Source organism: Cyclopterus lumpus, chromosome 24 (genome assembly GCF_009769545.1).
Source record: "Cyclopterus lumpus isolate fCycLum1 chromosome 24, fCycLum1.pri, whole genome shotgun sequence".
NCBI classification, from domain to species: domain Eukaryota; kingdom Metazoa; phylum Chordata; class Actinopteri; order Perciformes; family Cyclopteridae; genus Cyclopterus; species Cyclopterus lumpus.
In genome coordinates, this window is record NC_046989.1 from 13,689,248 (window position 1) to 13,702,678 (window position 13,431).

The following is a 13,431-nucleotide window of genomic DNA, read 5'->3' on the forward strand; positions in this document are numbered from 1 at the left end:
GAGGTGTGTGTGTGTGTGTATGTGTGGTGGTGGAGCGTAGTGTGTGTGGGCGGGGCGCATGCAATGAACACACACACACACACACACACACCACATAAAAAGTATCACTCCCACTTATTCAATCTTTCAGAATGAAGTGTTTCATACCATTAAGTCTTGAGACAGCCCGCCCTCTGTTCTCCAGAGTGCTGAGCATTTCTGAAGCTTTCAACCATTTCTCATGTGTGTGTGTGTGTGTGTGTGTGTGTGTGTGTGTGTGTGTGTGTGTGTGTGTGTGTCTTATAGCGAGTAATGAGCCCTACAAGAGCACACCAGTCCACCATGATTGATGATGGCGGATGCTGTTGAAACCAAATCATCTATCAACGGCAGCTATTTTCATTTAGCTCTTAACACTGACCGGTGACTGAGTGGTTTTCACCAAATGTAATGAGACAATCGGTCTGACCTGTGATCAAGGTATTGATCGTCTCAAGGGACTGTGAATCCATCCATAGGGGTTAAATCCAAAGACACGGTTAGTTCAGTTCATTTGGTTCGGACAGAGGGCAAATATTTGAATTGTTTCTTTTTTTTTTTGGGGTTCAGCAGCGCTATATGGACCCACGAGAGGAAAAACAAGTTGCAGTGACTGACAGCTAGTCTGCTTCTTATTAGTTTATTTTCTGTGGTGTCTCAAAAAGCTCACGAAGAAATGACCAATTATTATGTGGTAAAAATACAGACGTCTTGGCCTGCGATAAAGTGAGGATTACTGTGGGTACTTTTTAATTGGACTTAATGAACTGTCAAAAGTACAGAGAGACACATTACAGTGTGTACTATATTTGACTGCCTTATTGATCAGGGAAAACCGCTGCATACATGCTTACCATGTTATTAAAAATATTACATACACTGCTTATTATTAGATTACTTTGTATCTCAGATCAATTTAATAGTAGTATAGTTTTTGAAATCATAAAAGAATCACATCTCATCTAAAAGCCAATACCTTTGTGATTAGTCCACATTTTCTTTTCTTTTTTTGACAGATTGCCAACACAAATGAACCCGACAAGTTGACCAAATCCAGCAGAGTTTGTTTTAAAGCGCCTGTAAAGTCGACGAAAGTTGCAACTTCGCAGTGGCAAGTTGGGGTCCTTTCTGCTTTTTAATGATTCAAAGCACTGATCCTCACATTTGCACTTTTCCAATTATAGCAGTAAGTATCTCTTGCATGCAAAGTTACGACTGCAACAGAAACAAATCAGGATGTTGTGCGTGTGCTTTTCGGTGCACACTCTTCAATCCTACTATCAGATGTACAGCGACGTGAGTTTGTTTTTGTGCTCACTCAACAGTTTTCAATCAATAAGCTTCCATAAGAAATAATCCCAAACAAAACCGCCATGCCTGAAAGAGAGATGGAACAGAGAGATATGGGGAATAAAGTGGATCCGTGAAGAGTAAATAATTCTGCCCTCAGCATTGATTGTTCAAGGTCAGCTTCTGTGTGTGTTGAAGCACATTGTAAGAAGAAACCGGATCACATCGCCGTCAAATATGTGTTGAGCACGAATGGCCCTGTTAATACTCACACACAGTACATATACCGTTTTGTTGTAACATTTCAACAGTTTAAAAAATATATATTTATTACTCATAATTGAGTAATTACTCAGAATTGGACATACAAAGGACAAATATGGATGGCATTTTGTATTCACTGTCTCCAGAGGATGAATCCTTATTTCTTAGGGTATCTCCTGACTTTTCCCTCTCGCGCCACCATTAGGTTTATGTGTGTGGCCTTAAATTAAATGTCTCTAGTTATTGTATGGATTTCCATTAAATTTGGTTCTGACATTCATGTTCCCGTCAGGATGAATTATAATAACCATCTTTAGGGTTACAATTCCAAATCCAGTGTCCAATCCTGTGGTTTTATGACCAAATATCTCCCAAACCATCATGTAGGAGAGAGCGGGGAACTACACATTTTGGTTTTGATGAAAAAAGACTAAGCCTGTTTTTATATAAGAAACATATAAATCTCTGCTTCAAATAAACACCTGGAGTTTTCGTGAACTAATTGAATATAAATCTATCTGCATATTAAAGCTGGTTACTGTCCGTGGATCTATTCGTCTTTCCATCTAGATCATGGATGTATCCGTAAAGGTATATTCATCTATCCATCTGCAGTCAATCATTCATGGATATTGAAATGGGTGGACTGATGGATGGAGACAGATGGAATTTAGAATTTATCAATTTTAAGATGCATTGCAATACGGACGCAAATAACTCAGCATCAAAGCAAAGATGAGTTTAGTTTCATTTTGTCTCATTGCATGTCCTAAACATGAGGGCGGAGCTCACACTTATGTTATGTGCAGAGCAGAGATGGAACTCGGCAGTCCACTAGTTTTTTGCGGTCGCTGTAAGCTTTCTACCAAGCTCCCTACCAAGCTCCCTACCAAGCTCCCTACCAAGCTCCCTACCAAGACCGCTACCAAGACCGCTACCAAGATATTCATTGCCTTGTCTTAAAGCTGTTATTTTTGCAGATAACATTGCTCTTGTAATGCACTGCAGAAAGATGTATGTTTTGTTTTTGTAATGTAATGTATTGAGGGGGTCACACAGATACTGGTATTGAAAAGATACAGCTTTTTAAATTAGACTGTTGTAGCCTGATTTTTGAAGGCACTAAATGGGAGTTCAGTTTAATCTGACAATTTGTATTCATTCTTGATATAGTAGACATATAAAGAAAATTGGGAAACATCGATATGCATCGGGAATCAATTATATATATTAAAAATATTGACGAGAGACTGTTATTTATTTATTTATTTTTGTTTACATGGTGGGCAGCAATTGAAAGCAGCAACATTTAAGGTAATGCGGTTGGATTCGGTGACTTACACACGCAGTAATCAAAAGACCAGTACAATCAAAGAAGATTGACTTTCGCTGAAAAGCACTGCTGTGCGTACTGTAAGCGCGTCTGTAGACACAATGGGGGAGGTCGTGATCATCAACAGGCTCCTGTGTTTACCAGAAGTCCATATAACCCTTCTCTGGAGGTGACAAGAGCATTCTGGGAAATGTAAGAAATCCCTAACTGAATCAGGGGTCTCAGGAAGTGTGGTAAAAAGGTTTATTACAGTAGTTTATCACAAAATATTTCCTCGAGTTCAGTAAACATAAGTTGATTATATTTATCTAAGTGACAGGCCTGTGTGTGTATGTGTATATATATATATATATCTATATATATATATATATATATATATATATATATATATATATATATATATATATATAGATATATATGTGTGTGTGTGTGTACTGGTCATCTGATGGTCTGTGCCCTCTTCTTTTTTTAAACTTTTTTGTTGTTGGTGCATTACTGTTCCTTGGATGAATGTCTGTAATGGAGGTGCTCCGCTGAGCGCCGTCATAAAACTCTGTGGGAGTGCGTCTGCATCTCTGCGTAAAACAAATGGCTGTGAAGACTCTGCACCCTCTAACGAAAATGAAAGAAATGTAACGGAAGAGCCATCAGGAAATAAATGCGAGAACAGCGGGAATAAATAGATGCACCGTGTAGCCTATGTGACAGGCACTGTCAGTCAACTGAATATCATGGAGCATTTCTCAGCATTAATATTCATACATGTCATACTGTGTGGGGAAAGAGTATGTTGTGTGAGAGAGAAAACAAGTGGACACGGTGGAAAGGGTTAACAGAGAGGACAAAAGAATGTGCTTGGAAATTATAGATACACACTTTTAGATGGGGAATCTTAGAGTTTGACCAAGACTGCCAATATCAGCTTTACTTTGCTTAACATGAACCCTTTACAGAGGCGGGGTTTATTGGCATGGCTGTTAGACAGTTTAGTGTAAGCCAGGTGTATCCAATAATATGGCAACATGAATGTACATGAAATTGATCTTGAATCAGAAAATAACCTCTTTTTCTTGATTACCATTCGTGTTAGTTTTACTGTGGCACATGTAAGCTGTCAGAAAGTATTCTGGTGTTTCACCGCCGTTTAAATGTAGCAAGTAAATGAGTAAAAATAATGATTGCCGTCTGTGGTTACTACCAAAATCCGTGAACATATTGCCAACCTATAACATTAAGTTGGCTACTGGTATTCTATAAACTTTCTTGACTCTCGTCCAGTCTTGATTCTACCAGCTCTGAGATATCAATGATCGGGTCTTTTGTTTTTTTCTGAAATGGATGAAGCCATTTACGATCTAATTTCATTTTATTCGCCGTAAGTCTCTTTTCATCCATGTAAAATATCTCATGGCTCAATGTTCATTTTAGAATTGATTTTAAGAATTTAGATTACTTTGGAAGCAGTCAAAGGTTAGATCAGCTCGTACATTTGTCCTCTTTTGTACATTGCCCTCATTTGTTTTCTTTGATTTGATTTTCCTCTTTTACTGGACCCAGAAGTGGAATTTCAAGGTTATAGGGCAATGCCATTGTGATGATCTCTTGATTCACCCATGATTCGGCATAATGTTGGATAGGACACACCGTGTTGTTGGAGTTGGACATAACCAGGGAAAGGTCTGTTTAAAAGTCATGTTGGCTCATAGAGAACATGGAATATAAAAATAAATTGGATATGTCATCACTGCCAATAACTTCCTCCACCCCCTCAATATATTTACTTTAACCCCAAAATGGCTCACTGACAAAAGGAATCAATCAAATGGGATGTTGACATGAATGCACAGTATTTGACATTTACTGCACATTATAACATGGGACTATAAACTAAAACCATTCACGTGTGACACAAGTACAGGTGCATGGTACATCGCTCGTCTCCCTCCGTCTGTTCTCCGTCTCAACAGACCAACTTCTCTTTAGTCGAGAGTGATTGGCGCCTCGAAGCCTCTCTTCCCCTCTTCCCCTCTTGCTGACATTTTTCCATCTATTCCGACTCCCCAGCAGTAATTACTGATATTGTGCCGCATGCCAATTTGGCAAAAAACTGAAGAATGGGCACTTTGAATCAGATACACTGTGTATATATATATTGTGTGTATATATATATATATATATATATATATATATATATATATATATATATATATATATAGAGAGAGAGAGAGAGAGAGAGATAGAGAGAGAGAGAGAGAGAGAGAGAGAGAGAGAGAGAGAGAGTATGTGTGTGTAGTTCTTGACATGCTGAGTGATTCATTTGCAACCTGTCTTCCCTCCTTACACAAGAGGAAGGAGGAGGAGGATATTGTGTTGCGGTCGATTCGATGTGGGTGGAGGAATAAACCCCTCTTAAAGCCTGACTTCAATTACATTCAGAGACACAGTAGACTGAGGATGAGAAGGGGAGAAAAGAGGATGGAAAACATATTTAGATGCTTCGGTTCTCAAACGTTTTCCAACTCTAGAATAGAGCAGACCTCAGTGTCAGAAAATGCAAGAAGCCTACAAGTCAGTTATTTGTGTGAGAGAATTATTATTATTATTGTTATTATTATTATCATTGATCATATAAAGATACGTTTGTCTCTATTCTGTATCGTCAGACATTATTTAAAAATACTTATATTAGATTTAAAAAGGAGATGGTGTTAGATAAAGGTATTTTATCTCAGATTTTTCTTCATGCCCCTCATACTTTGGCTCATTTTCAGTGTTTTACTTCTTCTCTGGCCATGTGATGTCTGAATGTGACAGCCCCGGGCCAATATCATTAATTAAAGCAAGACTAATCTGTGACTCATACTTAACTTTCAGCCTCTGCAGCTGCTCTCCTCTTTTTCTTTCCGTCTTCTCACAAACAAACATGCACATGCAATCACACACACAGTTACCCTCAGTGTCTAATTAATGCTGCCAAATTACTAGTTGTGTCCATATCTTGGAGTGCAAAATGAGGGGTTTTCAACTTTGGAGCTGCTGTTGAATATTCAAACGGTCTTAGTTTCAAAACTGGAAGGACTACACCATACATACATACTGCATATTCAAGACTGATATACATACATACTGCACATTCAAGACTGATATACATACATACTGCACATTCAAGACTGATATACATACATACTGCACATTCAAGACTGATATACATACATACTGCACATTCAAGACTGATATACATACATACTGCACATTCAAGACTGATATACATACATACTGCACATTCAAGACTGATATACATACATACTGCATATTCAAGACTGATATACATACATACTGCACATTCAAGACTGATATACATACTTACTGCACATTCAAGACTGATATACATACATACTGCATATTCAAGACTGATATACATACATACTGCATATTCAAGACTGATATACATACATACTGCACATTCAAGACTGATATGGAGATATCTCATCTCTAGTTCATACGGAGGCATTTTCAATGCTATTTTACATGCTGTTAAGTCATTGTTACCTCAGTGAGAATTTTATTATTTGATCTCTAATATGTTCACGATTTTGTAAGTACAGTAATATAATACATGAATATCTTTGTTTAAAAAAAATACTAAATACGTTCCTAAAACAGCTGGGCATTGTAGTTTTTTTTACAAACATAACACAAATAGGTTTGTTGAGGACCATTTCATGATGCAGATTAATACACATTATACATTGGTGGTCCAGTATTTTGGTCTTTTTATGAGATTTAATGACAAACATATATATATGGAAACTTCTAGAATAATGCCACCGTTATCCATAAATACATTTTTAGTAGACTACAACAAAACTAATAAGACAACATGCAAATGCATGGAAACAACACAGTGTACAACAAGGTTAGCAGGGAGACATGCCAGGAATGGGGCATCTCTTCTGCATTATTCAAATTGAATCACCAGTTTTTGTTGAAAAGAATAAGCATGTTGGATTACCTTTTTAAGGTAATAACTGTGGAGTTGTCTCTTTAGGTGGTTTCAAAAGAGATTGAAAGAGTTGGAGGAAGGTTCATCTGGTTGTAGATGTTTTTCTGACTGAGGTGTGAGGTGTGAGCTGGGATGTGATGACTTGAGTCTTAGTTTTTTTTATTGTCTATCACTGTTTTATGTTGTATGTCTGAAACTTTGCTGAATGTGCTTTTGCTGTCTTGGCCAGGACACTCTTGTAAAGGAGATTTTTAATATTAATGAGGCTTTTCCTGGTTAAATAAATTTAAATGACAAAAAATAAAAAATAATAATCTGATATGATGTAAGTGTACTTTACTGAAATGAATGTTGGCAGGATATCTTATAACAGGCTCTGACACAGAGTTATTACTGTACCGCACTGATTTGGTGTATAAAGGCCTTCCTGCTCGAATTCAAACCATGTGTTGCTAACTTGTTCTTGCTAATATCGCTGTTTCAGACACTTCAAAGAATCCTTTCCACCCTCAACATCCACATTGTTATGCCTGTTGCTGAGAATGAACATGTTAGCTGAGACGAGCACTTTGAGTGAGCACATATACTGTGGAGAGGATGTTGGAGACGCATCATCCTGCAAATATTATCACAGCAACCCAGCATGTAATGCCTGCAGAGAATGAGTCGAGTATCCTGGTAACTTAGTAGCAGCTTTACATAAGATCTTTCAGGCTATGAACCAAAAAACTACACTTACTAATAAATGTCTTAAAATATACTTACACAGAGGGAGAGACCCCTCCTCATTCCTTCCTCCTTTGTCTAGTTGACTGAATCAATAGCGACGAACTTTCCAGGGCTGGTAATGAGATGGAGAGAGTAGTGTGTGTAGTCTTCTTATCTAAATAATAACCATCATATATACCATACTAGTCTATTGGAACAGGACCTTTTTATTATTAATACCCAAATACAGTAGAAGGAGAGACCAGTAGTCAGGTAGATAAATGATGTAAACTCCAATAAAAAAGAACATTGACTCTGATTTAAACCACCACTCCAAACACGACTAGAAACATAGTTTATATTTACTTACATGATTCTGAGGTTAGTGGTGTATATATAAAGTTAAACTTCTAATTTGCCTAGTTAACATATTCTGTATAAGCAGGTCTAGAGGTTCTGGCGGTAATGATGTTGGCATTAAATGCAAGGAATGTGTTGCAGTCCTGGGTTTAAGGAATTGACTCCCTTGTTTACCGACTAAAAATACATGGCCACGACATGCGCAATATCAATTTGCAGACACAAGCAGAATAATTTATCATATGTTCACTGACTAAGGCCTCATTTACAACCTGTATTAAGATATCATTTGCATTATAGCATCACATCCGCTGCCCAGATACTGAGCAGCCTGATAATAATCCTCAATGCATTATATATGAGTATGCTGTGTGTATCCTGTCCAGCTTGTAAATACATTTCTTGCAGACACAAAAAAAGGGAGCGGGTTATTCACTACTCTAAATACCGTATAGAGAGATGTATCTTTTATTAAACATTACATTTTGAAAATACATGTATAGATAATTTGGGACAATATTTGGTAATACTTTTCACTTCAATTTACTGTGTATTTTTTTTGTCCTTCTTTTCAGTCTGCATGCATTTGGGGAGTTGACCTTTCAGTGACCTGCAGTTGTGCTCTACGGTATATAACTCCAAAAGTGAAGTTGCCCTTTTCAGCACCTTGGAGAGAGACACAGAGAGAGGCGATCGCTGAGGCCCGAAATGTTCCTAACTGAGTGCATTGACCCGGACGTATAGCAGCCGTGATGAGAGCTGGTAGAATTAGTTAAGAAAAGATGTTTCAATGCTTCCTTTCCTATCTCCGTTAGCCTAGGATACACAGGACCTTGTAAGGAAAGGAGATAATGCCATACAACAATTGCTTGCATTTAAAGCGACGCACCATTGGTCCAGTCATCGAAACAAACGATAAGCCTATCTTGCATGATTTTTATATAGTCATAAATTGATGAGATTCGTGTGGATAAATGTGAGTGGAGAGTGACAACCACTTCGTTTTACTTTCATTATTATTATTAATTTATTTTGACCATCAGAAGAGCAACAAAACAAATGAAAAGTAAATATAGGAAACTGTTGATAAACAAATTATCTTAAACAACATACATATTCAACATTTATAAATATTACTTGGAGAGCAACAGAGGAGGATCCCTCTCCCCGGATGGACAGAAGCAACAGATGTCATGTGTACAGAATGAACAGTGTTACAGAGTTACAACACATTCAATGAATATGTCAGAAATTATGAATAATGAGTAGCAGGCATGGACCACGATCCAGATTTCCACAATCCATGACACAGAAGGAAAAGAGGATGGGGGGGGGGGGGGGGGGGGGGGGTGCATGGCAGGAGGCATCGCGGAAGAGGACGGACTAATGAGGTCAGCCCTTGACAATCAATCAAAACAAATTGACAATTAATAACAGGGGCCAAAAACATTTCAACAGTTAAAAGAGCAGAGTAAAATGCACAGTAAAAGATGGTGCTGTAAAAAACATAAGAAAACAATAAGAAAAAGAAAAAAAGATAAAAGCAGGCCATATAAAATGTAATTAACAAAATGCCAGAGTGAACAGTTATGTGTTGAGTTGGTGTTTAAATGACACTAATGAATCAGTAAACCTTAGGGATGCAGGCAGAGCATTCCACGGCTTTGGTGCTACTGTCACCACGAGTTTTAAGGCGAGTACGTGTGACAGACAGAAGATTTTGCAGGTTGGATCTGAGATTGCGGGCTGTTGAATATGGGCGAAGTAGTTCAGCCTCATATGAAGGAGTCTGTGCAGTGTTCTGTATGTGAGGGTGAGGATTTTAAAGTGGATCCTATGCTCTTCAGGGATCCAGTGAAGAGACCTGAGTATCGGGGTGATGTGAGACCGTCTATGTGTCCTTTGTTAGTATTCTGGCAGCAGCATTTTGGATTACCTCCAACCGGTTAATCGCATATTTACTGAGAGAGGAGAAAAGTGCATTACAGTAATCAATACGAGAAGAGATAAAAGCATGTTCCATCATCTCTAATTCAGCTGTAGATAAAATAGATCTCAATTTGCTGATGTTTCTTAGGTGGAAGAAACAAGATCTAGACCGCTGCTTGACATAGTGGTCAAACGACAAGGATTTCCCCGAGATTACGTAGGTTTAGGTGGACAGCAGAGGAGAGTGGACCAATGCTCTGCTTGATCATAGGGAGAGCATCATCAGGTGCAATAACTAGAACCTCCGTCTTATTATCATTCAGTTGTAAACAATTTACTGCTGTCCAGTCCTTAATAGCATTGACACAATCAAGGAGGCTGGATAACCTGAATGCCTCACTGGGTTTAAGGAGACATGGAGTTGGATATCATCTGCATATAGATGATAAGCAACATTCTAGGTTTTAATGATCTGTCCCAGGGGTAATAAGTATCAAGAAAATAATAGAGGCCCCAGGACCGAGCCCTGCGGTACCCCACAGGACAGTGGAGAGATGTCTGACATACATTCTCCCACAGAGACAGTAAAACTTCTGTTTGCGAGGTATGATGAAAACCACTCCAACGTTGTGCCTGATATGCCACCCCAGTCACGTAGCCTCTCAATCATGATGTTATGGTCTACGGTGACAAACGTTGAACTGAGGTCAAGGAGCACTAAAACAGTCACCAGAGTCAGATGACATTAATAAATCATTTGAAACCCTCAGGAGAGCGGTTTCAATTGAGTGCTGTTTGCGAAACCCTGACTGGAACATATTGTGCCTCTCCAGTGCAGCAGTTAGTTGGCCGGCAACAAGGTGCAATGAGGAGATGTGAAAATCCGTCCATAAGTAGAGAGAGTAGAGGAGAGAGGAGCTCAGGGTATCCTAAAACGTCCCCTAGCAACCTATAAGCCTATAGCAGCATACAGTATCTAGGGGCTCGACAAGGGCAAACCTGATTCAGCCCTAATTAAAGCACTATTAAACAGGAAAGTCTTAAGTCTACTTTTAAATGAGGTGACAGTGTCTGCCTCCCGGACTGAAAGTGGAAGCTGGTTCCATAAAAGAGGAGCTTGATAACTGAAGGCTCTGGCTCAATTCAATTCAATTCAGTTTATTTTGTATAGCCCAATATCACAAATTACAAATTTGCCTCAGAGGGCTTTACAATCTGTACACATACGACATCCCTGTCCCAGGACCTCACATCGGATCAGGAAAAAGTCCCCAAAAATAACCTTTCGCAGGGAAAAAATCCTAATTTTTAGGACTACGAGTAGCCCCGCATTTAGTGAGTGCAGCTCTCTAGTGGGGCAATATGGTATTACAAGCTCCTTAAGATATGATGGTGCATCACCAATCAAGGCTTTGTAGGCGAGGAGAAGAGTAAATCAGATAAACTTATTTGACTGGAAACCTAAATTCCTTTTTTTATTTAAATTCCAACCTTGTTAGTAATAATTTTCACCTATTCTTTATTTGTCCCACAGCGTTAATATTTGCAGAGTTACAGCAGCAAAGTGGATAATGCAATAACAAGAAGCATCAGTTAAAAAAACAAGCTATTTTTATAATAAATAAACAGTGAATTGTCAATTTTGGTATGTGAGACTCTACTGGGAGCAGTGTTGATTGTAAAGTGTGACAGCACCAGGAAGGAAGGACCTGCGGTATCTCTCCTGTCATATTTTGTGGTCTACCTTCGGAAAACATTGTAGTTTCACAACAAAAGACCTCATAAATAACAGCCAGTAGGTCATAAATATGTAGCTTAGGTAAAGAGCAGTCGGATTATCGCGCTTGTCTTTTTCCAAATTCTTATGAATTCTCCTTCACCTCTATCCTGAACCGCTTGACATTTTCTATCGTGGTCATGGAAAAGTGTTGAGAAAAAGACACTAGGATGTCATTTTGTTTTACTTTTTGACGGCAGCTTGGGGTCTGAATGATTCAGCACCATGGAAAGAGAGAGACCTAATAAATGAACCTTTAAGACATCAGCATTCTCCCTCTGAACTGCTTGTTGGATGCTCACATAGCTACCGTTGCACCTTTCTGACGTCAAAGGAGGATGGTCTCCATCTGACACCATACTGAAACATTCAAACTGCAATAGATTGCAACACTATGAAGGATGAGACTATCTGAAATAACAGTGCACCACTATCCCCATATATTTAAAAGGTATTGCACCTTCCCACTATTTGACGTCAAGCTTCTCCCACTGCCTTTGAAAATCATTTGATTTTGGATGTGTCTCGGATCTCTGATTGAGCACAACCCGATCCTTACAGGCGTAAGCTCTGTCCTAGAGGATGGCGATCATTATTTTAAAAAATGTTTATATATTATATATAATAAATAAAATGAAATCACACTCCCCACAATGTGTTGAAACACCATTTTCATGTTTTACAAACTAACGGCCCTTAAAATCTCAATGTCTGTCAGGTTTATTTGAACTTCAACAATCCCTGGAGTGGATCATGGTGCGTCTTCTATTAATATAGAAACTCATCATGGCTGCATTAATATAGAAATTATCCAGAGGCTTTAATGCTTTAATTTGTTTTTGGACCGCCTAGCTATCATCTAGCTTAATAGCCTCGTTCCATTATCTGACCAATCTCCATGGAGGAATTGCATCAATGGCCATTCTTTTCAATGCTCGCTGTGTGTGTGTGTGTGTGTGTGTGTGTGTGTGTGTGCGTGCGTGTGTGTGTGTGTCACCTCTGACATACCGGATATTTCCCTTTGAGTGAGTGGCTGTCTGAATTGTTTTTGCATTAAAGAATGCATAAGGATGTCATTGTATACAGCTGCTGGCCTCAGGAGAGGAGGTGTGTGTGTGTGTGTGTGTATGTGTGTAAGACCACACTGTATACACAAGTATAGATGTACAAACGTGTGTGAGCGTGTAGATTGAGAGGTTATCTTCATTTGCCGGATTGTGTGTGACTTTGAATGCAGTTATCATCTTTTGTCACCAGTGTGTGTGTGTGTGTGTGTGTGTGTGTGTGTGTGTACAGCTGCTGCCCACACTAGTGTGTCTCTGCGTGTTGGAGAGTTATTGTGTGTCTCTGGGGGGTCATTGTGATCAATGAAGATCAGCCCTTTTAGTTTTGCCCTTTTGAATGTCTTTCAAACAGGGCAGCAGCACTCCTCATGAGAGCCTCCTCATTTATCTTTCACAGCATCTTTTTCTGCTTTGCACAAGGCCAACTAGGTGTCGGTGTTTGTGTCTGTGTGCGTACGTTTGTTTGAGAAAAGCACAGTATTTATTGTTTACTTCACCCGGATAGGTCATAAGTCACTGTGACTTTTTCTTTGTTTTCATGAATGATTCAGCTGCCTGACGATCGAAAAAAACGACCATCATCTCACAGGAAGAGAAGCAAACACAGCAACAGCAACAGCAACACAGCAACACAGCAACACAGCAACAGCAAGTCCACCTGAGCAACTCTTCAACACTTTATGTT